The sequence below is a fragment of the Lolium perenne genome, chromosome 5, assembly GCF_019359855.2.
Source record: "Lolium perenne isolate Kyuss_39 chromosome 5, Kyuss_2.0, whole genome shotgun sequence".
Taxonomy (NCBI): domain Eukaryota; kingdom Viridiplantae; phylum Streptophyta; class Magnoliopsida; order Poales; family Poaceae; genus Lolium; species Lolium perenne.
In genome coordinates this window covers 89899676-89927428 of record NC_067248.2, presented here as the reverse complement: position 1 = coordinate 89927428, position 27753 = coordinate 89899676, and positions in this window count along the sequence as shown.

The window sequence follows — 27753 nt, the reverse complement described above, 5'->3', positions numbered from 1 at the left end:
TTCTATGCTTCTTCATCTTGATTGGAACACCATGGTTGGAGTTGTTATCATTGTTGTCTTCATGGCGACTCGTCGAGAAAAGACTTGCTTGGTTTGGGGTGTAGATGAGAATACGATAGAAAGATTCTAAAGAAGGTTCCTACCCGAACACAACAGATCAAGGCAATTCATATTACAAGCAATGTAACAATCATTCATCGCATCAAGCAAACTACTTCAAACAAACAAAAAAACTAGTATGGTCATACCACATTTTGATATGATCAATACTTTTTTATGATATCGTTGGTTCAATGAGAGATTACTAATGGTGGTCTAGTCTATTTCTATATTGGATGCTTCAAATTCCTTTTTTACTACTTCGACTTGCTTCTGGGTATTGTGAAGTCTAGATCGGAGTCTTTCTTCATGTTCTTCGTTGGTTCTCGATGTAGTGAATCATGATGAATTGACGGATCACATACAAAACATCGATCTTCACACTCCCGTGTCTTGGTCATCAATATTCCTTCTTGATGGTTTTCATGGGGTAGATCATCTAAGGCAAGAGGAAAACACTTTTAAAGATGGAGTAGGTAAGAATACTAGAAGTTCACCAAGCAACATCTTTTTAATAGAAATAGGATCAAATAGTTTTTCATCCTAGGGTCTTCCTATTTCTAATCCAATCCTAGGGTCACGAACCTACGGTCAACACAATGCTCTGATACCATCTGTAGTGACCTCACCCGGTAGGGTGCCGATCCCTATGCTTTATTGTGCTAGTCCCTGGATCAATCGCTAGCACACACAGTTTAAGATGTAATACCAAGAAACAAAGGTCTTTATTACATCGCATGGTCCATATAAACATAATGACTTACAAATTGCATAGCACAAAGCTAGCATTACATCAGAGTTTTACAACGAACAAACATATAGCATGGAGTCCTTGATCTTCATGTGCCACAGGCGAGCATGTTGAGGATAGACTCGTAACCCTAATCATCGTAACTTCACTCGTCTATCAGAATATCTGCAACAGGTAAAGTTACAGCCAAAAACATTTGGTCAATACTTTGAATGTATTGGCAAGATGTCACTATTTAGTGGACACAAATGGCGCCTAATACCTACATGTATATTTGGCTGGTGGAGTTTAGGCTCTTTGCAGAAAAGCGGGCATTTTCCCTATCTTTTGTAAACATCATTTGTCTTTGAAAATATATCCCTAAAAGCATGAACCCAAGTTCTCATCACGCTGGCTCACCAGGGATAGACACTAGAGTCCAGCTTAATGCTACCCAAGTTTACCCATCATGTTTTATTATGAAATTGGGATGAGAGAGATCTTCCAACAGCTCCAGGTCCAGTTGCTCAAAGTTGTCCGTAACCGGGAACACGGCTAAGTACTTAGTTTTTAACACTCTGCAGAGGTTTGTACACTTTACCCGCATGACTTAGTCAGCCCCTTTTCCACCATGATGCTCATTTTGCTCAAATGGTTGGGAGAAGACTAAGACGAGACTATTTTCGGAAGTAAGGCCCTGAGCCCTCAGGACGGACCCGTACCAACCTACACATCTACATCTGCTGGTCACGTCGGGACAGGTCCCTACAACCTACTTAGTCAAGACAGAGCCCATATGACATGCGGCTGTACAAGAAGCTACTAAACATGAAACCTGTCCAATCTCTTTTGTTCCTGGGCGGCGGACCCCACCAATTTTCACCGTGCAGACGCTCCACTCGTACCAATCCGCCCAGGTGTTTCATTTATTCAAGTTGTTTTCATTTACAACAAAAACATATTTTATTCGTCTCATCTCATCATGAAATCCCAACCACGTATCTGTAGGATAACGTAGCATAGAAAACAAAAAATTTCCTACGGCGAACACGCAATCCAAGCCAAGATGCAATCTAGAAGACGGTAGCAACGAGGGGATTATCGAGACTCACCCTTGAAGAGATTCCAAAGCCTACAAGAGGAGGCTCTTGTTGCTGCGGTAGACGTTCACTTGCCGCTTGCAAAAGCGCGTAGAAGATCTTGATCACGATCGGTTCCGGCGCCATGAACGGGCAGCACCTCCGTACTCGGTCACACGTTCGGTTGTTGATGAAGACGACGTCCACCTCCCCGTTCCAGCGGGCAGCGGAAGTAGTAGCTCCTCTTGAATCCGACAGCACGACGGCGTGGTGTCGGTGGCGGTGGAGAAATCCGGCGGAGCTTCGCTAAGCGTGCGGGATATGGTGGAGGAGCGGGGCGCTAGGGTTTGGGGAGAGGGGGTGGCCGGCCACTAAAGGGGGCGGCCAAGGTGGTGGCTTTGGTGTGGCCGGCCCCCTCCCCTATGCCCCTCTTTATATAGGTGGAAGCCCCAAGTGTTGGACTACAAGTCTCCGAATAAGACCCGAACCCAAAACCTTCCATATGGTGGGAAACCTTCCCAAGCTAGGATTCCCACTAGAGGTGGGAATTTCCACCTACCATATGGGGGGGTGGCCGGCCCCTTATGGGGGAGTCCACTTGGGACTCCACCCCACTAGGGTTGGCCGGCCATGGAGGTGGAGTCCCATGTGGACTCCACCTTCCTTGGTGTGTTCTTCCGGACTTTTCTAGAACCTTCTAGAACCTTCCATAGAACCTTCCGAATCATTTTAATACACATAAAATGACATCCTATATATGAATCTTATTCTCCGGACCATTCCGGAACTCCTCGTGATGTCCGGGATCTCATCCGGGACTCCGAACAAATATTCGAACTCCATTCCATATTCAAGTTCTACCATTTCAACATCCAACTTTAAGTGTGTCACCCTACGGTTCGCGAACTATGCGGACATGGTTGAGTACTCACTCCGACCAATAACCAATAGCGGGATCTGGAGATCCATAATGGCTCCCACATATTCAACGATGACTTTAGTGATCGAATGAACCATTCACATACGATACCAATTCCTTTTGTCACGCGATATTTTACTTGTCCGAGGTTTGATCATCGGTATCACACTATACCTTGTTTAACCTCGTCTCCTGACAAGTACTCTTTACTCGTACCGTGGTATGTGGTCTCTTATGAACTTATTCATATGCTTGCAAGACATTAGACGACATTCCACCGAGAGGGCCCAGAGTATATCTATCCGTCATCGGGATGGACAAATCCCACTGTTGATCCATATGCCTCAACTCATACTTTCCGGATACTTAATCCCACCTTTATAACCACCCATTTACGCAGTGGTGTTTGATGTAATCAAAGTACCTTTCCGGTATAAGTGATTTACATGATCTCATGGTCATAAGGACTAGGTAACTATGTATCGAAAGCTTATAGCAAATAACTTAATGACGTGATCTTATGCTACGCTTAATTGGATGTGTCCATTACATCATTCATACAATGATATAACCTTGTTATTAATAACATCCAATGTTCATGATTATGAAACTAATCATCTATTAATCAACAAGCTAGTTAAGAGGCTTACTAGGGACTCTTTGTTTGTTTACATAACACACATGTATCAATGTTTCGGTTAATACAATTATAGCATGGTATATAAATATTTATCATAAACATAAAGATATATAATAACCACTTTTATTATTGCCTCTTGGGCATATCTCCAACAGTATCTAGTAGCATGGCTAAGCAAAACTACTTACGATGGCAACTAAATGGAAACTAGAGGAATCCTAAGACTATAGGATTAGCATAGCATAGCATATATACTCTTGAAAACATCCTACACATGCAATATCTACTAAGTAAAAACTACATGCATAGAAAACATTAGGACATGAGTGACACTTGCCTTTTGGTAGTTGATGATCATACACTTCTCACAATCACACTCGTTGCACTCCGTACGATTTATTTGATAAAGTAACACACAATAAACACACCACTCAAAAGTAAAGCAGCTAGCACACATAGATCAAATTAAGTAATTTCGTTTTACTATTTCTCTGGTTACTATTTAATGTGTGACAACGGTTTATTTTTTTGCAAGAGATAGTTTGAGGATTTGATTTATTTGAATTATATGGAGTCAAGATGATTTTTGAAAGATAGTGCATCTATGATACTATTGGAAGTCTGTGATCAATAAATCTAATAGGAAAGGTGATGCGGGGTGGCCTTCGGACACCTCCTCACCAAGACCGACAAGTCCCCCAAGTGGACCAATGACAAGGGCTCGAGTTAAAGCTCTACATGATAAGGTGAATTCGCTCCTCTCTACCTATGCCTTTGACACCCCCTTGGATGGCTTGCTACTTCATGCAAATACACTATGCTCGATCAGGTACATCGGTCAAGACACAAGCCATGGAGTCCAAGCCAATGGAGAGAGAGCTGGAAATGATGAAGATGAAGCTCCAGCGCACAGGCCGGAACTTCCGCCCTCCAGGACCGGAACTTCCGGCCAGATTCCTCCCAGATGCTGCCAAGATGCCGTCCAGCGCCCAGAGAAGAGGAGCCGGCCGGAACTTCCGCCCCGAGGGACCGGAACTTCCGCCCACCCGGAACTTCCGCCCAAGTTCCGCCCAAGTTCCGAAAGTCCGTCAAAACGCCCCTGGATGTTACTGCAAGGAAATGGGCTAATTTCGGAACTTGACCGGAACTTGGCCGGAACTTCCGGCAGGGCCGGAACTTCCGCCTTCCAGGACCGGAACTTCCGCCCCTGACCGGAACTTCCGCCCAAGTCGGCCGGAACTTCCGCCACCGCGAACTTCAGCACAGCACTACTTTTCAGCGTGTAACTTACCCATTCGCCCCCCGACTATAAATAGCCTAGTTGGCTCAGATCTGAGATTAGACTTGTTTAGAACTCAAACCTAACTTTGAGCTTAGTCTCCCTTGGGTATCATCCCTCTGTAATCAAGGCCATCCTTGTTGTTGATTTGTGAATTGCTAAGTGAGATTCTAGTGCAAGGCACTCTCTCTCCCTTACCAATCCCCTTCTCTCCAACACCAATCTCTCTCCGGGAATTCTGCCGCGTGCCTCTTCCTTGGAGATTCTATTGGCGTGATCTACCGAGTCACGGGGGTAAGTATCGGGTGTATCGAGTTGGTGTGCGTGCGTGAGTACCGTGTTCCTCGTGTTCTTCGTGTTCTTCACGTTCTCCCACCTTTTTCCCCTTGATCCTTGGGTTGAATCGCGAGATCGGGCCACATCCGGGATCTCAGATCTCATCATATGGTAATCAGAGCCAGAGATACCTCATCATATGGTATCAGCAGCCTTTGGTTACCGCGATTTTGACCCTCCACCCACCCGATTTCGTTTCTAGAAATTTTTCCAAAAAATAGCCCAAATTGCCTTTGGACCGATCTGTGATTTGGTTGAGTTTTGAGTGGTTTTGATCCAATAGAAACTTGTCTTTGGTGTTGATCTACAAGTTCCCCACATTCCCACAGCTTCTAGTGCCAAATTTTCCACGAATTCGAAGATTTTTGGCCCGGATTTCCGCCCAAATCGAAGAACAGTCTGCAGATCTGATTGCGACCGGAAGTTCCGGCCGGCAGGACCGGAAGTTCCGCCCCTGGACCGGAAGTTCCGCCCCTCAGGACCGGAACTTCCGCCTGGCCGAAATTTTCACAGCTAACTTCGTTTTTCGTTTTGGCACTAACCCCTTGTGTTTGGACTTCGTAGTGTGTGCCATTTCAGCTAACATAAAGCTTCCGCAACATCATCTACGACGACGGCACCCCGAGGATCCAAGCGGTTCATTTGACACCACCACCATAGCAAGTTCAAGCTCGTCGGCCACCGTCATCACGTGGTATAACTTGCACCTAACTTGTAGCCTTAGCTTCCTTTGCGTACCTTTCCTATCGAGAGTGGCTTTCTAGTGTTGCGAAGCATTGCGCAAGCGTCCCGACCGTGAGGGTGTGCGTGTGTTGAGCAAAGCTACGAAGCAAGCTCGTGTGAAAAGATAGGCAAAAGAAGTGTGACATACTTACATAGATAGTGAGAAAAAGAAAAAGAAAAAGAAAAAAAAAAGAAAAAAAAAGAGTGTGAGTGAGAGTCCAAAGCTTCTAAGCAAAAGAGAGAAAAGAGAAGAGAGGCGTCTTGCGCAAATCTTGTTGCTTCTCAATTTTGCAACCAAGCCACGGTCTCTCTTGCGCTAGCGTGACACCGAGCTAGTAGTCTTCGTTAGGACCAATTTTGTTCGTGCTCATTTTCCGTCGCGCTAACCCCATTTTGTCCCACGTGTGTGTTCCACATTGTGTGTGCCTTTTGTGATCACCGCTTTTGACTTGTGACTTTTGCATCTTACCCACTCTTAACAACATACTCGATTTTGGATTTCATCTTTTGGTTTTCCACCATCCACACCTAACACCATATTTGCTAGCTTTTGCGTGTGCCTTTGTGTGTGTCCCGATACACTTGGTCTTACTTTGGTCTTGGTTGATTGCCTCAATACTATCTTACCAAGGTAAGAGTGCGAGGTAGTCTCCTTCCACTAACATCCACAACATAGTTCTTGTCTTTCCATCATGGATAGGAACGGAGATGAGCCAAGGGATGGAGAAGTCCTCCGCAACACCGAGAGATTGTCCACCCAACACAATCTATGGGAGCAACGCCAAGAGTTCAAGGAGCAACTTACCTTGTTCGAGACTCGCATTGACGAACAATATGAAGAGGTGGCTCACAATTTCACTCAAGTGAACCAAGATATGAATCTTCTTCGTGAAGCTACGGACAACTTGCATGGCCAAGTGACGGCCAATGATGCAAACATGGAGAGGCGCATGGATAGCCTCGAGCGCGCCATCACCAACTTGGGACGCCGACATCGACATCGCTCTACTTCCTCATCGTCATCGACCTCCTCACATGATGACTACTCCCATGATCACCATTCGTCCTCAAGCTCCGACTCAAGGCATGGAGATCATCACCGCTCTCGTCGACCGCACGCTCGTCATGATGATTCTCGCTCCAACTCAAGGCGCGGAGAGTTCCATCGCCATACTCGTCCTCATGAACGTCCGCAACAAGAACAAGCTCTTCACCAAGATCGTCATCAAGCGGCTCGCCATGCCCACCATTTGCATGACGACCAACCCCAAGACAACGTCCTCCACAACATGGACCCGGCACCTCATCGTCAAGCCCATATGGATGCTCAAGACCAAGGTCATCAAGATCCACCAAGGCGTGATCTCCGGAATCATCCTCGCCATGACCAAAGGGGCCGAGGGCAACCACAACATGATCAAGATGAGAGGGCCATAATTGGGCAACGCCAACAACCTCGCCAAGACCCGCAACAACATCCTCAACATGAGCCAAGTGAAGCTAGTGTTCACCTCAACCGCCAACCCAATGCTATGGTTGGTCGTGGAAGACCTCCTCTACCACCTCAAGTCGCAAGAGATGAAGGCATCCGTCCCCGCCGAAGGAACATGGAAGATGAAGAGAATATGTATGGAAAGCTCAAGTTCAACATGCCCAAGTTCAAGGGTGAAGACGATGCCGAGGCCTACCTTTCATGGGCACTCAAGGTTGACAAGATCTTCCGCATACACAACTACTCCGGTGCCAAGAAAGTAGCCATGGCCTCCCTCGAGTTTGAAGATTATGCCAACACTTGGTGGGAACAAGTTGTCACTCTTAGGGAAGAAAAGGGTGATCCTCCAATTGATACTTGGGAAGACATGAAGGAGGAGATGGAAGCTCGCTTTGTCCCTAAACACTACAAGACCGATCTCTTCAACAAGCTACAAAAGTTGAAGCAAGGCACCAAGACCGTTGAGGAATTCTTCAAGGAGATGGAGTTGACTATGATGCGAGCAAACATCCAAGAGTCCGAGAACCAAACCATCGCTAGGTTCTTCAATGGCCTCAACTACCCCATCAAGAGGATTGTGGAGTTCCAACAATACTCCAACATGGTTGAGTTGGTTCACCAAGCTTCTAAGGCCGAGCGTCAAGTGAATGAGGACATCAAGTACTCGAAGTCCAAGCAATACTTCGCCTCCAAGCTTGCCACATCAACTCCTACAACAAGTGTCAAGCCAACCGCATCCTCTACACCTTCCAAGCAACCTTCCATACAAAGTCGCATGAAGCAAACGGTATCCTCCACCGCCTCCTCTAAGGCCTCTACGGGACCCTCCAATGTCACTTGCTTCAAGTGTGGAACCCAAGGCCACAAATCCTTTGAGTGCAAGAACACCAAGGTTATGATCACTATGGAGAATGGTGACATAGAAACGCTAAGTGAAGGTGAATATGAAGCCCTAGTGCAAGCCGCCGTTGCTAATGAGGAAGACTATGATGAAGAAAGTGGAGAAGACCCTCTCTTATGCACACATGATCCAAGCCCTTCTCTTGTGGTCACTCGAGTGCTCACCACTCAACCCCAAGCTATGGAAGACCAAAGATGCAACATCTTCCAAACACGTGCCGGCATTGGTGGCAAGTCAATCAAGGTCATCATCGACGGTGGGAGTTGCCACAATTTGGCAAGCACCGAGCTATGTGAGAAGCTCAACCTCACGCTTCGCAAGCATCCTCATCCGTACCATGTTCAATGGTTGAGTAACAAGGGCAATGTCAAGATTCAACACACCGTCACCGTCAACTTCAAGATAGGACCCTATGAAGACACCGTCGAGTGTGACGTGGTGCCTATGACCGTGTGCCACATGTTGCTTGGCCGCCCATGGCAATTTGACAAGAAGGCCATACATGATGGTTTCTCCAATGCATACACCTTCAAGGTCAAGGACAAGAAGTTCGAGCTTCGCCCAATGACTCCTAGCCAAATCATCGCCGACAATGCGAAGGCTTTAGCGAGGGCACAACACCACATCCACCATAGTGAGTTGAGAGGAGAGGGAGCTACCCACCAAAAAGAGAGTGAGCGCCACCACCCACATATGAGTGAGAGAAAGAGTGTCCTCCTAGCCACCAAAAGCGAGTGGAGAGAAGTGAAAGACAACCCATCCACCACCATACACTACGTGCTCATTTGCAAGGGCCTCTCGTCGGAGACTAACGACTTAACCAACATTCCTTCGTCTTTGTTGTCTCTTTTGAAGGAGTTCCAAGACGTCTTCCCCGACGAGCTCCCTCATGGACTACCACCGCTTCGGGGCATCGAGCATCGCATCGACCTCATACCCGGCGCTCCCCTACCAAACCGCGCCGCTTACCGCACCAACCCCGAGGATACCAAGGAGATCCAACGCCAAATTCAAGACCTCCTCGCTAAAGGGTATGTCCGAGAAAGCCTTAGCCCTTGTGCCGTTCCCGTCATTCTTGTGCCTAAACCGGATGAGACGCAACGGATGTGTATGGATTGCCGCCCTATCAATGCCATTACCGTCCGTTATCGACATCCCATTCCGCGTTTAGATGACATGCTTGATGAATTGAGTGGTGCCACCATTTTCTCTAAGATTGATTTGCGTAGTGGCTACCACCAAATTCGCATGGCAATTGGTGATGAATGGAAGACGGCATTCAAGACCAAGCTTGGTCTCTATGAATGGCTCGTCATGCCGTTTGGTCTTTCCAATGCTCCTTCCACTTTCATGCGTCTTATGAATCACATTTTGCGACCTCTCATTGGCAAGAGCGTGGTTGTTTACTTTGATGATATCCTCATCTATAGCAAAAATCTCGAGGACCATGTTCAACATGTGAGAGAAGTCTTATGCATCTTGCGCCACGAGAAGCTCTTTGCCAACCTACCAAAATGCCATTTCGCTCAAAACAAATTGGTTTTTCTTGGTTTTGTGGTTTCCGCCAACGGGATTGAAGTTGATTCTTCCAAAGTTGAGGCCATCCACAATTGGCCCACTCCCACAAATGTTGGTCAAGTTCGAAGCTTCCATGGACTTGCCGGATTTTACCGCCGCTTTGTGAAAGATTTCAGCACCATTGCTTGCCCTTTAAATGAGCTCACAAAAAAGAATGTTCCGTTTGTTTGGGGCAAAGCACAACAAAAAGCTTTTGATGAATTGAAAAAGAGACTCACCGAGGCACCACTACTTGCTCTTCCCGATTTTGCCAAAACATTTGAGATAGAATGCGACGCAAGTGGCCTTGGAATCGGTGGTGTTCTCATGCAAAATGGAAAACCCGTGGCATACTATAGCGAAAAGTTGGACGGCGCATGCCTCAACTATCCTATATATGACAAGGAGCTTTATGCTTTGGTTCGTGTTCTTGAAGTTTGGCAACATTACCTTTGGCCAAAAGAGTTTGTCATCCATTCGGATCATGAGTCCTTAAAGTATTTGAAAAGTCAACACAATTTGAACAAGAGACATGCCAAGTGGGTTGAGTTCATAGAGTCCTTCCCTTATGTTATCAAATACAAAAAGGGCAAGGAAAACGTGGTTGCGGATGCACTTGCCCGCAAGAACACTCTTCTACTCACCCGCATGGAGTTTCACATTTTGGGTCTTGAGGAGATCAAAGAACTTTACCCTTCCGACTCTTTCTTTGGACAAATCTTTGCCAAGTGTTCCGTTGACCGCCACTTTGATGATTTCTATTTGCATGATGGCTACTTGTTTAAAGCTAACAAGATTTGCATTCCCGAGTCTTCTCTTCGTAAATTGCTTTTGCAAGAGTCACATGGAGGTGGTCTCATGGGTCACTTTGGACGAGAGAAGACATATGCCATGCTCTCAACCCACTACTATTGGCCAAGAATGTACCGCGACGTGGAACGCCTTTGCCGCCGGTGTACAACATGCTTACAAGCTAAGTCTACTTCCAATCCCTATGGTCTTTACATGCCTTTACCCATTCCATATGCACCTTGGTCGGACATAAGCATGGACTTTGTACTTGGCTTGCCACGCACCAAACATGGTCATGACTCAATATTTGTAGTAGTGGATAGGTTCTCTAAAATGGCTCATTTCATACCATGTCATAAGAGCGATGATGCTTCACACATTGCTTCATTGTTTTTCAGGGAAGTGGTTCGCCTACATGGAATACCGGCAAGCATTGTTTCGGATCGAGACGTCAAGTTCATGAGTTACCTATGGAAGTCACTCATGGCGAAGTTTGGAGTGAAGCTCTTGTTCTCATCGTCCTCGCACCCTCAAACCGATGGACAAACCGAAGTGGTCAATCGAAGCCTCTCCACACTCCTCCGCACACTTGTGAAGACAAATTTGAAGTCATGGGAAGATTGCCTACCCCATGCGGAGTTCGCCTACAATCGAGCCAAGCACTCCACAACCTCAAGGAGTCCCTTCATGATCGTCTATGGATTCGAACCTCCAACGGCACTCGACATCCTCCCACTACCTCTTCATGAAAGGACGAACATGGACTTCGATGAGCGCACCACCGCCATGAAGAAACTACATGAAGAGACAAGAGCAACCATACAAGAGCATGTACTTCGCCAAGCTAACCGCCTCAACGCCAAGAAAAAGGAACGCGTGTTTGAAGAAGGAGACCTCGTGTGGATCCACCTAAGGAAAGAAAGGTTCCCGCAAGAACGCAACTCCAAGCTCAAGCCAAGAGGAGATGGACCCTTCAAGGTCCTCAAGCGCATCAACAACAACGCCTACGTCATCGACATACCAACATCAAAGTACTTGGTGAGCAACACTTTCAACATCTCGGATCTCTCACCCTATCATGGAGATGAGGAGGAACAAGAGTCGAGGACGACTCTCTCCCAAGGGGGGGGAGATGATGCGGGGTGGCCTTCGGACACCTCCTCACCAAGACCGACAAGTCCCCCAAGTGGACCAATGACAAGGGCTCGAGTTAAAGCTCTACATGATAAGGTGAATTCGCTCCTCTCTACCTATGCCTTTGACACCCCCTTGGATGGCTTGCTACTTCATGCAAATACACTATGCTCGATCAGGTACATCGGTCAAGACACAAGCCATGGAGTCCAAGCCAATGGAGAGAGAGCTGGAAATGATGAAGATGAAGCTCCAGCGCACAGGCCGGAACTTCCGCCCTCCAGGACCGGAACTTCCGGCCAGATTCCTCCCAGATGCTGCCAAGATGCCGTCCAGCGCCCAGAGAAGAGGAGCCGGCCGGAACTTCCGCCCCGAGGGACCGGAACTTCCGCCCACCCGGAACTTCCGCCCAAGTTCCGCCCAAGTTCCGAAAGTCCGTCAAAACGCCCCTGGATGTTACTGCAAGGAAATGGGCTAATTTCGGAACTTGACCGGAACTTGGCCGGAACTTCCGGCAGGGCCGGAACTTCCGCCTTCCAGGACCGGAACTTCCGCCCCTGACCGGAACTTCCGCCCAAGTCGGCCGGAACTTCCGCCACCGCGAACTTCAGCACAGCACTACTTTTCAGCGTGTAACTTACCCATTCGCCCCCCGACTATAAATAGCCTAGTTGGCTCAGATCTGAGATTAGACTTGTTTAGAACTCAAACCTAACTTTGAGCTTAGTCTCCCTTGGGTATCATCCCTCTGTAATCAAGGCCATCCTTGTTGTTGATTTGTGAATTGCTAAGTGAGATTCTAGTGCAAGGCACTCTCTCTCCCTTACCAATCCCCTTCTCTCCAACACCAATCTCTCTCCGGGAATTCTGCCGCGTGCCTCTTCCTTGGAGATTCTATTGGCGTGATCTACCGAGTCACGGGGGTAAGTATCGGGTGTATCGGGTTGGTGTGCGTGCGTGAGTACCGTGTTCCTCGTGTTCTTCGTGTTCTTCACGTTCTCCCACCTTTTTCCCCTTGATCCTTGGGTTGAATCGCGAGATCGGGCCACATCCGGGATCTCAGATCTCATCAAAAGGGGATTGATCAAAAATGGTTGATAGATTGTGTGCTATGACATAAATAGTTCTTGGTGTCCAATGTAAAGTTATTCGAAGTGGATGAGTTCAAATGGTTTAAACAGATGTGGTATTAGGTTGTGTGCTTCAGTATCTTATTTTTGCACAAAGGATTTCATTTTAGAAGGATGTGTATATATGAAGACATGACTAAAATAAGGTTTAAATTCAATTTTCAACATACAAATTCGAAATTTTATTAATTCGAAATTGTAATATCACTAGATAGATAATTTTACTACGAAACCAACCCAACGAGAATTAACTAAAACGGGGTTGTAGATTTAACGATATAGAATTTCAAAGATATAACGTGTACTATTACACGAGCATATCGATCGGATAATTGCAGCCTGACTATACTTGGAAAAGATAGCAACTTAAAGAATAGGCTATAGCTAGATATACGTGCATCCAGATTCCTATCAATTAGCATATTTATATTAGGAAATTATTAAGAGCTGTATCCTGCTGTGACTTCTATGCATATACGCATCTATACCAAGTACAGACGTGGTGTGTTTTTTTTGAAGGTTTCAGTGACCTGAATTAACATGGACGTGACAGCTTACAGGTTTGGCTCTGTTCTAATTCTACTGCCCCCAGAGGAAAAAGCATACAACCAGGAGACGAAGGCTTTACCGACGCTGGCGAGGGTGGTTGACGCCAAATGCATGGAGGGACGACGGCAACGTGTGCGGTGTGCAGGAGGTGACGGAGAAGTCAGGGGAGAGGCTTGTCGAGTAGAAGCAGTAGTATACGACGTATCGGGCGTCGTGGCAGAGTCTAGGAACTTGTCTGTGGTCCTTGGCGGGGCTCCTGGCAGCCTCTGAATACTGGATGGAGTATGGCGATGTGGGAGTTAACTCAGTTCTCGACATGGCGGATCTTAAGCTGCACAAAGGGATGAGGTTCCTATCAGAATGGATGCGTCCAGTATAAAGAAGATGAAAGGTAAACGAAAAAGGCCTTAGTCCCTTTGTAACCGTCAAGGTGGACAATGGCGTCGCGACGGCCAGCTGCAGCGGCGGCGCGACCAAAAACGACGATATGATGCAGCAACATGTCCTGGAGATTGGCCTTGACGAGAGAGGTCTCCTGGCGCGATGATTTGACGAGATGATCATCGAGGGCCTCGAAATCCAGCGATGAACTCGAGTTTGTGCCTAAGAAAGACATGGTTGGTATGGCTTGTACAAAGGTTCTCTGGAGAAAGTTTAAGAACGGAAATGAGCTATGGAGGCAATAGACATGGTCTGGACATCTCGGTTTTCATTTTTATGGCTTGAGGAGGGAGATCGAGATAGGTATGCCAACATACGTCTTTAGGGGCGCCGGTTTGGTTTGAGCAATTAAGGCAATAAAATGGAGATATAATTCCCTGAACGAGGTGCCCATCCAAATTGAAGTAAATTTCGTATTGATCTCTAAAAGAAACGGTAACATAATTGATGGGAATTAAGGAGTAAGGGTAACAGCCATAGGTGTCTAATGTGTAACCTGTACGTAGCAGGACGAAGAAGAAGATCGAACACTACCTGGCTCGCGTGTGTGCTAGTGGGCCGGCCTCTGGGCTGTTTTGGGCTGGTCAGTTAAGTTGGGTCCGTTTCCCTTTCTTTTTCTTTCTATTTCTCCTCTTATTATTTGAATTGAGTTCAAATCTAAAACTAGTTTAAATTTTAAAACATTTCAAAAGAATTTGTGAAAAGATATGAGTGCAAAGATAACATAAAAGTGAACATCCTGGCATTGGTTTTGTTTGAAAGCAAAAACGTGATAATCAAAATATTACACCTAAGCTCATAGGTTTATTTATAAATTGTGTTTTATGGGTTTTTTTTTTAAAATGATTTTGAAACCAAATGTTTAACAAATCATTATTTTGGGAAAACCATTTTTTTCATAAGACAAAGTTTTTTAATTCCTCGTGAATTTCAATCAAGTCAACCATCGAGCACATAATTTTAATTTTATTTAATATTCCAAAATTAGGAAAAAAATTTGGGATGTGACAATTTTAGACTAAATCCCTTTTGAATCTTGTTGATCATTGCTCCTCTAGTACCCCTGCATCATTGCCAGTACCTGTCATTGATGATTAAAGCGTGGGCATGGCAAAACTTTGGCCATGCCGTGCACATGCCACACACACAAGCACCACCTCTCTCTGGTCCTCCCCTTGATCGATCAGCATGTCCTGGAGGTGCCCCTGTACCTGTTGATCATCACGCAGCACGGCACAAGCTCGCGCGATCACGGCATTGGCCGAACCAGCCGCGCCCATGCACGCCCAGTACCATGCCGTGGCATGCCAGGCACGCGGTGAGCGCGCACTGGACGCGCCAGAGCATGGCACCGCACCGTCGCCTTCGTCCTCGCCTGCAGCCCTACTCCCGCACCAAGCATCGCCACCATCACCTCTAGCTGCTAGACACACTCAAGCACCGCCAGCAGCCTTGTCGCCATCGTCCTCGTCGGAGAAACGCCGCGGGTACGGAGCCATGATGAGCACGCGCCCGAGCAATCCCATCGTCCCCTAGCCGCGCCAGCTACACCTAGAGCATCGCTGATAGGGCAAAGATGGCCGATCTTTCGATGAGAGTATGATAGCGTCGATTTGTTGGTGGAGTTCGTGCTTGACGATCCGACTACACGTGCAAAGCTCGTGCGCCAATGCAATCGCTAGGACAATCTCCGGGATTTACTGATCTTGCGGATGCACAATCAGCCTGACCAGCGAGGGTCTTAATTCCTACCTGAAATCGAGAACAAGTAAGAACTAATAATGCAATCAGAATTATTGCGGATATAGATGAAAGCTTTATTCAAAAGGTGGGATTCCGAATAGTCGGTCTTGTTCTGGGCGTTGGCCTCAAAAGAAGTACACGAGAGTTGCAGCAATGGCTAACTTTTAATCTAATCAAAATCCGAGTCTAAACGTGACGGCTATGGGGGTATTTAAAGGAGGAAAAGGTGGGGTTTCGACCAGCCATACGTATGGTGGCCGAACCAAACCCTAGAAGGCCTTTCCCCCTTCAATACGGATTCTAAAAAGTGGCTGACTTAATTCCTGCGAAAATGACATGGGCCTGGCCCAAAACTAAAGGTGACGCAGCACCATATTATGCTATGGACGAAATTATGAAGTGGAGAACTCTATATTTCGTCCATGTCTTCATCTCTTCTTATGGTGGCTTCAAAGTTCTGAAATCTCCACTTGTGGCATCATCTTCAATCCTCAAGTGCTTGCTGCCATCTCCTCCATGTGTGATCATGCTCCAATGCTTGTCCTCCTCATCCATGCTAGGTCCATCATTGCTAAGAGTAACAAACATATCTGCCTTAGGCAGCATCATATTCTTATGTATATGAGGAATAGTTCCAAGAAACGTAAGTACCTGATAGTTAAGTTGTTTGGCACGAGCTCGAGTGATTGGTCCTTGTATTTGTGTGGTTGTAGGTACAGCGGTTGTATCAATAGATAGGATGTCCTCATTGTTGGAATTCGTCCACAGATCGATCATGTGAAACTAGGCAAAAACATGAGCACCGAAAACTTTTAGCCAAGGGTACGTGTCGTGCCCGTTCTTTTTCTTTATTTTCTCTTTTCTCACAGTACAACTTCACGGTTACAAAGCACACCCTTGCTACTACGTATATAAAGGACCTGGACCTAGCTAATACGTCCTGCTAAACCTACTAGTACTATTACTCCTAATGCAACTTGGAAACTAACCGTAGTAGCAAACCTAGTCGGGCACTGACTGGAAAACTACCAAACTAAGCAAACCGACTCAACTGACTCCTACCTGGACACATCTAAGACAGAAAACACTATGACTTGTACTGCACGTACGAACCAACTAGGACACACAATATAACTTGATTAGAGGCAAGATTATGCCAACAATCTCTCCCTAATCTTAACTTGTTATCTCCTCGTAATTCTTCCGATCTTGACTCGTTGCACATCTGCATCTTGTCTAGGTCTCGCTCCACGACAAGTCTAATTGGCTGTCCCCAGTTTTGACTTGGCGAATTTACGGAACAACTCAAACATGATCCGGACTACCCAGCCACGCTAGCAACCGTGGAACACACCGTCCACCCTAGCGCAATACATGCCGGCTACCTCGTGGACTACACCATCCACTCTAGCCTCATGTAGAGACAGGTCCTCATTAAAGAGACTCCCCTTCACTGGTTTACCGCCCCCTTCACACTTGACCTTGATCCTCTCGTCGAGACACGTAGACGACTTGGTTGAGGCACGCTGACAGCTACCCGCTATCCTCTTGTTGCGTCTTCGCCCATGGTGATATCCCTCATAGGACAGTCCCTCAACCTCCACACGCTTCAACTGCAACAGATCCTCACAGAGACAAGCACTTGGACACAACAACGACTCACAGACTCGACGACGACCGCACGTGTAGACGTGCACACACTTGACTCTTTGACTCATCGGACTCCTCCGAAGACGACCTTGACGAAAACCCACGGACGACGATCTTGACGAGACTCCCGGTACCACACCTCGGCACCACCTCTCCCATCAACGATCATCCACCACCTTGCCTCGCCAACGACGACACACTGTCAACCCTTCCGTGTTGCTTCACCGAGCAACGATCGCCCGCCGCCTCGCTAACAACAGCGTGACGACTGCACCACCTGGTCGCTTCGCCGAACGACGGTCGCCTGCCCCGAGGCGCTAGTAGGGTCGCCTCCCCGGGGCAAGCGTGGCTTCAAATCTTGGACCTCGCTCTGATATCAATTGTTGGAATTCGCCCACAGATCGATCATGTGAAACTAGGCAAAAACATGAGCACCGAAAACTTTTAGCCAAGGGTACGTGTCGTGCCCATGCTTTTTCTTTATTTTCTCTTTTCTCACAGTACACCTTCACGGTTACAAAGCACACCCTTGCTACTACGTATATAAAGGACCTGGACCTAGCTAATACGTCCTGCTAAACCTACTAGTACTATTACTCCTAATGCAACTTGGAAACTAACCGTAGTAGCAAACCTAGTCGGGCACTGACTGGAAAACTACCAAACTAAGCAAACCGACTCAACTGACTCCTACCTGGACACATCTAAGACAGAAAATACTATGACTTGTACTGCACGTACGAACCAACTAGGACACACAATATAACTTGATTAGAGGCAAGATTATGCCAACACTCATCATGCCCCCTTTCTTGAATTGAAGTCGTCCTCGACGCAAGCTCATCTTCTTCACCAAAATAAGGCTTCAAATCTGCAATGTTAAATGTAGGACTTACCGGACCCAATTCTGCAGGAAGCTCAAGTTTATATGCATTATCATTTATTTTCTCTAACACCTTAAAAGGACCAGCGGCACGAGGCATTAACTTAGACTTGCGCAATGCAGGAAAACGATCTTTGCGCAAATGCAACCAAATAAGATCACCAACATCAAACAGAACATGCTTTCTTCCTCTATCCCCAGCAATTTTATACTTAGCATTCATGCGTTCTATGTTGTCTTTAGTAGTCTCATGCAATTTTAATATCAATTCAGCACGTTGTGTAGCATCAAAATCATTTTGTACCGAAGATGGTAAAGGAAATAAATCAATAGGTACACGTGGAACAAAACCATACACAATCTCAAAAGGGCACATCTTAGTGGTAGAATGCAGCGAACGATCGTAAGCAAATTCAATATGAGGCAAACACTCTTCCCACAATTTTAAGTTCTTCTTCAAAACAGCCCGCAGCATAGTAGACAATGTTCTATTTACTACTTCAGTTTGTCCATCAGTTTGGGGATGACATGTAGTACTAAACAGTAATTTAGTCCCCAACTTAGCCCATAAACATCTCCAAAAGTGGCTAAGAAATTTAGTATCACGATCAGAAACAATAGTATTTGGCACACCATGTAAACGCACAATTTCGCGAAAGAACAAATCAGCAACATGTGTAGCATCATCAGTTTTGTGACATGGAATAAAGTGTGCCATCTTAGAAAACCTATCCACAACAACAAAGATACTATCCCTCTCCTTCTATGTACGAGGCAAACCCAAAACGAAAATCCATAGAAATATCCTCCCAATGTACACTAGGAACAGGAAGAGGCATATATAAACCAAGTGGATTAAGTCGAGACTTAGCTTTTTGACATGTAGTGCAGCGTGCCACAAATCTCTCAACATCTCGACGCATACGTGGACAAAAGAAGTGTGCAGCAAGTACATCCTCCGTCTTCTTCACACCAAAGTGACCCATCAATCCTCCTCCATGCGCCTCCTGCAACAACAAAAGAAGAACGGAACTATCTGAGATGCATAGCTTGTTAGCACGGAACACAAATCCATCATTGAGGACGAATTTGTTCCATGTTCTACCATCTTTACAATTCAGCAACACATCTTTAAAATCAGCATCATGCAAGTATTGTTCCTTTATGGTTTCTAATCCAAAAATCTTGAAGTCAAGTTGAGATAGCATAGTATAACGGCGCGACAAAGCATCAGCAATAACAATATCTTTACCCTTTTTGTGTTTGATAACATAAGGAAAAGACTCAATAAACTCAACCCACTTTGCATGGCGGCGATTCAGCTTAGCTTGACTACGAATATGCTTCAAAGATTCATGATCAGAATGTATAACAAATTCGTTAGGCCATAAATAATGTTGCCAAGTTTCTAATGTCCGAACCAGCGCATATAATTCTTTATCATAAGTAGAATAGTTCAGACTAGGCCCACTCAATTTCTCACTAAAATATGCAACAGGTTTTCCCTCTTATAATAACACACCTCCCAAACCAATTCCATTAGCATCACATTCAAGCTCAAAAGTCTTATTGAAATCAGGAAGTTGGAGTAATGGAGCATGTGTTAACTTATCTTTCAGTATCATGATGGCGTCTTGTTGTGCATCGCCCCACACAAAGGGCACATCCTTCTTTGTAAGCTCATTCAGCGGCGCAGCAATGGATCCAAAATCTTTCACAAAGCGCCTATAGAAACCAGCGAGGCCAAGAAAACTCCTCACTTGTGTGACCGTCTTTGGCTGCGGCCAACTCTCAATTGCCTCAATCTTGGCTGGATCAACTTCAATTCCCTGCGCAGTAACAACATAGCCAAGAAACGCAACTCGATTGGTGCAAAAGGTGCACTTCTCAAGATTACCATACAAACGTGCATCACGTAAAGCATTGAAAACAGCACGTAAATGATCCAAATGTTCCTCCAAAGATTTGCTATAAATCAGAATATCATCAAAGTATACCACCACAAAACGTCCAATAAAAGCACGTAAAATTTCGTTCATTAGTCTCATGAAAGTACTAGGTGCATTAGTTAAACCAAAAGGCATTACTAACCACTCATATAAACCGAACTTAGTTTTAAATGCTGTTTTCCATTCATCTCCTAATTGCATACGAATCTGGTGGTAACCACTACGCAAATCAACTTTAGAGAACATAATAGAACCACTCAATTCATCAAGCATATCATCTAAACGAGGTATAGGATGACAGTATCGAATGGTAATATTATTAATAGCTCTACAATCAGTACACATGCGTGAAGAACCATCCTTCTTAGGTACCAAGATAAGAGGGACATCACATGGACTAAGCGACTCACGAATGTAACCTTTATCTTGGAGAACCTGAATTTGTCGCTGAATCTCTTTGGTCTCTTCAGGATTGGTATGATATGGTGCACGGTTGGGCAGCGAAGCTCCTGGAATCAAGTCAATTTGGTGTTCTATCCCACGAATAGGTGGTAATCCAGGAGGAACATCTTGTGGGAACACATCAATGAATTCCTGCAAAAGGTTAGCAACCGCAGGTGGCAAAGAAGGAGGCATATCCTCAAATGAAAACAGAACTTCTTTGCAAATAATAGCATAGCATTGAGTAGTGTTCACATCAAGATCAACAATATCAGATTTGCTAGCAAGCAAACAAGGATTTTTCAAACGAATTTCAGTAGCATGGTTCGAATCAGATTTAGTATTAGTCTTATGTGGCACAAAATCTGCAGCAACAATCTGATTTTCACTCTTATGTTTCTCCTCGTTTTTTACTCTACTAGCTCTAGCAAGATCATCTTTTAAAATTTGTTCAGGAGTCATAGGTTTGAGACCAATTTTCTTTCCATCATGCATAAGAGAATACTGATTAGTTCTACCATGATGAACAGATTCTCTATCAAATTGCCAAGGTCTACCAAGTAACAAAGAACAAGCTTGCATAGGTACAACATCACAATCAACAAAATCAGAATATGTACCAATAGTAAAATGCACACGTGTAGTTCTTGTTACCTTGAGCTTGCGAGAGCTCTCAAACCATTGAATGTAGTATGGATGTGTGCGCTGTCTCGTAGGGAGAGAAAGCTTCTCCACCATGTCAACGCTAGCCAGATTATTGCAGCTCCCTCCATCAATGATGGTATAGCTCGCTCTTTTACAACGCCTCGTGTTTGGAACAGATTGTGGCGTTGATCATGCTCAGCTTTGCTCAATTGCACGCTCAACACACGCTGTGCAACTAAGCTCCGGTACTGGTCAGCAGTGTTAGCTTCCATTACCTCCATCTCTCTCTCAGAATCAGAATTGGCACCATCACGTGCAGCAATAAGGGCCAATGTATCTTCATCAAAGTCACTCGCAGAATCATATTCTCCATCTTCACGCACCAACATCACACGCTTGGTTCTGCATTCTCTCTCTATGTGACCAAATCCCTAACATTTGCGACATTGAATGTCGCACGTCTTCCTCGTGGAGGTCATGGAAGATGAACTCCGAGGAGGACCAGCAGATGGTGGTGGAGCAGCAGCAGGTGGTGTTCGTGATGCAGGCGCGGTGTACTTGGAGGTAGTAGGTGCTGGTGCAGTCCCACGAGATGGTGGCGCTGATTGTCGCGGAGACCACGACGATGTACGACCTGCAGAAATATTAGCTCTTCTCCATGGTGGTTGACGATCCTGCACTTCACGTTCAGCTTTGCAAGCAAGATGAAACAAGCGAGTAATAGTGTTGTACTCCTTGTAATCTAAAATATGCTGAATCTCTTTATTCAAACCACCAAAGAAACGTGCAAGCATAGCCTCATTATCCTCTACAATACCACAGCGAATCATGCCAGTTTGCAATTCTTGAAAATAGTCTTCTACAGAATTTTTTCCTTGTTCTAAGCGAGACAATTTCTTTAGCAAATCACGTTGATAATGTGGAGGAACAAAACGAGTACGCATAGCAAGTTTTAAACCAACTCAAGTAGTAGGAATATTAGCATGGTGTACTCTACAATGCTCAGACCACCAAATAGATGCAAAATCTGTGAACTCACAAGTAGCAGCACTAACACGCAAATGATCAGGATAGCGTAAACATGCAAAGCGTTGCTCTACTTCCAATTCCCATGTAAGATATGCATCAGGATTATATCTACCCTCAAATGGCGGAATATTCAATTTTAGTTTAGCAACATGATCATCGTCACGTACCGGCCGTGGAGGTGGGCGAGCGTTGCGGTTCAGTTGTCGTGGACGACCAGGTGCAGGTTGTTGGACCTCCTCGTCATCCAGCACGTTCTCATCTACATGCTCGTCCTCGTTCCCTCCACAATCCTCGTATCCTTCATCAGAAGGCGCGTCAGGTGCGGCTGCTGCAGTAGGAGAGGTACCCGCAGGCACATCCGCAATAGGAACGCGGCGTGCGCGTCGTCTCACGTTGTCGCAAGGTGGCGGCAACCGAGTCAAGAGCTCCTGGAACTTGGCATCGAGCTTGGCGTTGAAAGCTGTCTCGAGGCCATCCAGCTTGTCCAGCGCGTCGGTGAGTTTGGCGTCAACATCACCAATGCGCGCATCGACGTCGCGTGCGTGTCCGCCCAAAAGGTGGGTGAAGTGAGCATGCAACTGCTCACTAGTCATCTTGGCCGGGTCAACAGCGGCCGGATCAACTGGTCCTGACATGGTTAGTACAGAAAAAAACACAAATGTATATGCCTACAAAACTACGGAATATGGTGGTTCACGCGCAATTCGTCAAGCAAAATACAAAGCTCTTACAAGTTCTTACCAAACAGGAGGAAGGCGATGTAACAACCAGCAAGGATCAGCGTCTCCAAAGATTGCCAAAGCGATTACCAGGTGTCGACACAAAGCACGTGGAGACAATATGAGGAGCTGTAGGAAGGCTAATATGGTAGCAAAAACATCAATTGTCAGAACAGCGATGCAGTATTGAAAGTATGCTCAACAACGGTACTGTGCTGGTCCTAGGCTAGACCGTACTAGAGACGCGAGCCTAGAACACAAACGAGGTCACAACGCGGCACACAAGCAACTAGCAGCGATGAGGTGGCGATGATGTGGCGACCCGACCTGCGAAAAATCACTATGATGGCGAGTGTCTCAAACAGATCCCCGAGGTCTAAAAACAGTATAGCCTCAGAAAAAATTTTGTCGAAATTTCGGAAGTGCTCCGGAAAGCGCGCAGGCGCCAAAAAAATGTCGCTATAACGGCCAGTGGCGAAAAATGATCTCCACTGTCGAAAACCAATGTAGCCAATTTTTTTTTTGCTCTCCTTCACAATTCTTTCCTGGCGGCTGAAGCTTATCTCACGGAATTTTTTTCTACAGCACAGACGGAATTAGAAGGCAACAGCTAAGAAGGAAAAACAAATAAAACCTAATTCTACTCGGACTCTGTCACGGCAGAGAAACAGCACGAATCTGTGTCGCGGTGGGAGACAGGGTATATGGCAGATGTATATGACTGTGGCAGAAACGATCTGGGGGGTTTATATGGTGGGTCTATATGGATTTGGCGGAAGTATATGGTGGTTGTATATGGCAGTGGCAGAAGTATATGGTGGGTGTATATGGCGGTGATCTGCGTATGGTGCGAGCGGGTGGCGGCGGCGTGACTAATATGACCAGAACTCGAAACTCTAAAGGAACTAGACGCTAAGACCAGCAACTCGACACGAAGATGCAGACACAAATTCAACTATGCAAAACTGAAAAGACAATGCAAGGCGTGGCAGGGGGGTTTATGGGACGAGATGATCTAAACCCTAACTGTATTTTTAGCTTTTTCGAGGTTTATGGGTATGATGGCAGATGCAATCTATACTAGGAAAACAGTAAAATCTCACCGAGCAACCTGAAATCTGATACCACTTGATAGGGCAAAGATGGCCGATCTTTCGATGAGAGTATGATAGCGTCGATTTGTTGGTGAAGTCCGTGCTTGACGATCCGACTACACGTGCAAAGCTCGTGCGCCAATGCAATCGCTAGGACAATCTCCGGGAGTTACTGATCTTGCGGATGCACGATCAGCCTGACCAGCGAGGGTCTTAATTCCTACCTGAAATCGAGAACAAGTAAGAACTAATAATGCAATCAGAATTATTGCGGATATAGATGCAAGCTTTATTGAAAAGGTGGGATTCCGAATAGTCGGTCTTGTTCTGGGCGTTGGCCTCAAAAGAAGTACACGAGAGTTGCAGCAATGGCTAACTTTTAATCTAATCAAAATCCGAGTCTAAACATGATGGCTATGGGGGTATTTAAAGGAGGAAAAGGTGGGGTTTCGACCAGCCATACGTGTGGTGGCCGAACCAAACCCTAGAAGGCCTTTCCCCCTTCAATACGGACTCTAAAAAGTGGCTGACTTAATTCCTGCGAAAATGACATGGGCCTGACCCAAAACTAAAGGTGACGCAGCACCATATTATTGTAGGATAACGTTGCATAGAAAACAAAAATTTTCCTACCGCGAACACGCAATCCAAGCCAAGATGCAATCTAGAAGACGGAAGCAACGAGGGGATATCGAGTCTCACCCTTGAAGAGATTCCAAAGCCTACAAGATGAGGCTCTTGTTGCTGCGGTAGATGTTCACTTGCCGCTTGCAAAAGCGCGTAGAAGATCTTGATCACGATCGCTTCCGGCGCCACGAACGGGCAGCACCTCCGTACTCGGTCACACGTTCGGTTGTTGATGAAGACGACGTCCACCTCCCCGTTCCAGCGGGCAGCGGAAGTAGTAGCTCCTCTTGAATCCGACAGCACGACGGCGTGGTGTCGGTGGTGGTGGAGAAATCCGGCGGAGCTTCTCTTAAGCGTGCGGGATGTGGTGGAGGAGAGAGACCGCTAGGGTTTGGGGAGAGGGGGTGGCCGGCCACTAAGGGGTGCGGCCAAGCTATGGCTTTGGTGTGGCCGGCCCCCTCCCCTTGGCCTTCATTATATAGGTGGAACACCCAAGAGTTGGTGTACAAGTCTTCGAATAAGACCCCAACCCAAAACCTTCCATGTGTAGGGAAACCTACCCAAGGTGGGATTCCCACCTCAAGTGGGACTCCCACCTTTCCATGAGGGGGGGTGGCCGGCCACCTTGGGGGAAGTCCACCTTGGACTTTCCCCTCTAGGGTTTGGCTGGCCAAGCTTGTGGAGTCCTTCCGGGACTCCACCTTCCATAGTGCGTTTCTTCCGAACTTTTCTAGAACCTTCTAGAACCTGCCATAAATGCACCGGATCATTTCCAAACTTGGAATATGACTTCCTATATATGAATCTTATTCTCCGGACCATTCCGGAACTCCTCGTGATGTCCGGGATCTCATCCGGGACTCCGAACAAATATTCGAACTCCATTCCATATTCAAGTTCTACCATTTCAACATCCAACTTTAAGTGTGTCACCCTACGGTTCGTGAACTATGTGGACATGGTTGAGTACTCACTCCGACCAATAACCAATAGCGGGATCTGGAGATCCATAATGGCTCCCACATATTCAACGATGACTTTAGTGATCGAATGAACCATTCACATACGATACCAATTCCTTTTGTCACGCGATATTTTACTTGTCCGAGGTTTGATCTTCGGTATCACTCTATACCTTGTTCAACCTCGTCTCCTGACAAGTACTCTTTACTCGTACCGTGGTATGTGGTCTCTTATGAACTTATTCATATGCTTGCAAGACATTAGACGACATTCCACCGAGAGGGCCCAGAGTATATCTATCCGTCATCGGGATGGACAAATCCCACTGTTGATCCATATGCCTCAACTCATACTTTCCGGATACTTAATCCCACCTTTATAACCACCCATTTACGCAGTGGCGTTTGGTGTAATCAAAGTACCTTTCCGGTATAAGTGATTTACATGATCTCATGGTCATAAGGACTAGGTAACTATGTATCGAAAGCTTATAGCAAATAACTTAATAACGAGATCTTATGCTACGCTTAATTGGGTGTGTCTATTACATCATTCATATAATGATATAACCTTGTTATTAATAACATCCAATGTTCATGATTATGAAACTAATCATCTATTAATCAACAAGCTAGTTAAGAGGTATACTAGAGACTTCTTTGTTGTCTACATATCACACATGTACTAATGTTTCGGTTAATACAATTATAGCATGATATATAAACATTTATCATAAACACAAAGATATAAATAATAACCACTTTATTATTACCTCTAGGGCATATCTCCTTCAGTCTCCCACTTGCACTAGAGTCAATAATCTAGTTTACATTTGTAAAGATATAACACCTTGGCCTTGTGGTGCTTTATCATGTATTGCTCACGGGAGAGGTTTTAGTCAACGGATCTGACACGCTCAGAAACGTATGTATTTTGTAATTCATTTGCGTCTCAACGCATCACTCATTTCCAAATGAGTCGGTATTATATATGTTTGGTCTTCTGGTGGAACCTTAATTCTGCGGTCTGAAATATGTCACTAATATTGTCACACACAATATAGCTTCAAAGTTCTGACTCTGTCGGAACTACACCAAGTTCTCAAAGAACCTCTTGACTTAACATCCTTTGTCATTGTCAAAAAAATGACATACTCTGCCTTCTTTTGTAGAATCCGTCACAATATTTAGAACTCTTCTAAATCTAGCATAGACAACTTCTAGCTCATTGTGCTACCTTTTAAACAACACTTAGTCTAATTTGAGATTGAAATTATATTTTATATGTGACAAAACCAATATCGGTGTAACACCTTACAGTGATTTGTTTGTCATTTCCTCATACAAAACTATATATATATATCCTTAGTTCTTCTAAAGTACTCAAGGATATTCTTACCATCGTCCAATGATCATCATATGAATCATTCTGGTATATGCTCATAACACTTTATAGCACATGACATCTGATTGTGTACATATTATTCGTGATCTATAATCACTCAAGTGTTTTTACTCATTGAGTGTCAGATACATTCAAGTCTTGTTAAAACTTAACATGACAAGAACATTTTCTTAATATTTATATATTGAACTACTTCAATATCCATTCTATGTACTTTGACTTAAACTTATTATGTGTTTCAATCTATCTTCATAGATCTTGACACTAAATATGTTTCAGTCCATATCCTTTCATTGAAATTAATTTCTCAATGAAACCTTTTAATCAAGTATATAATTACATTATTTATAACCAACTATATGTCACCTACATAAAGTATTATAAATATGTCTCAGCTCTCCCACTTAATTTCTTGCAAATACAAGCCTCTTCATCGTCGCTTGATGAAATCAAAAACTCTTTGACTATTTCATCTGGTGAAGATTCCAACTCCGCGATACTCACTTCATCCAATTGAAGTTTGTATACCTATCTAGTATTCTACGGACAGGCAAAACTCTTGGTTGTATTTTGTATACACCTTTAATACATACTTCTGATAAGTAATGTATTTTGCCATCCTACTAGCATATCTCATAAAAGAAATATGTAGTGATTACTAGAATAAACCACATAGACTATAAGCATTGCTACGGAAGATCTAATCTTATCGTAGTCAACTCTTTGAACTTTGTCGTAAACAATTTTTTCGACAAGTCGAGCTTCTTTAAGGATATTTCATCCAAGTCTATAGATCCATTTACTT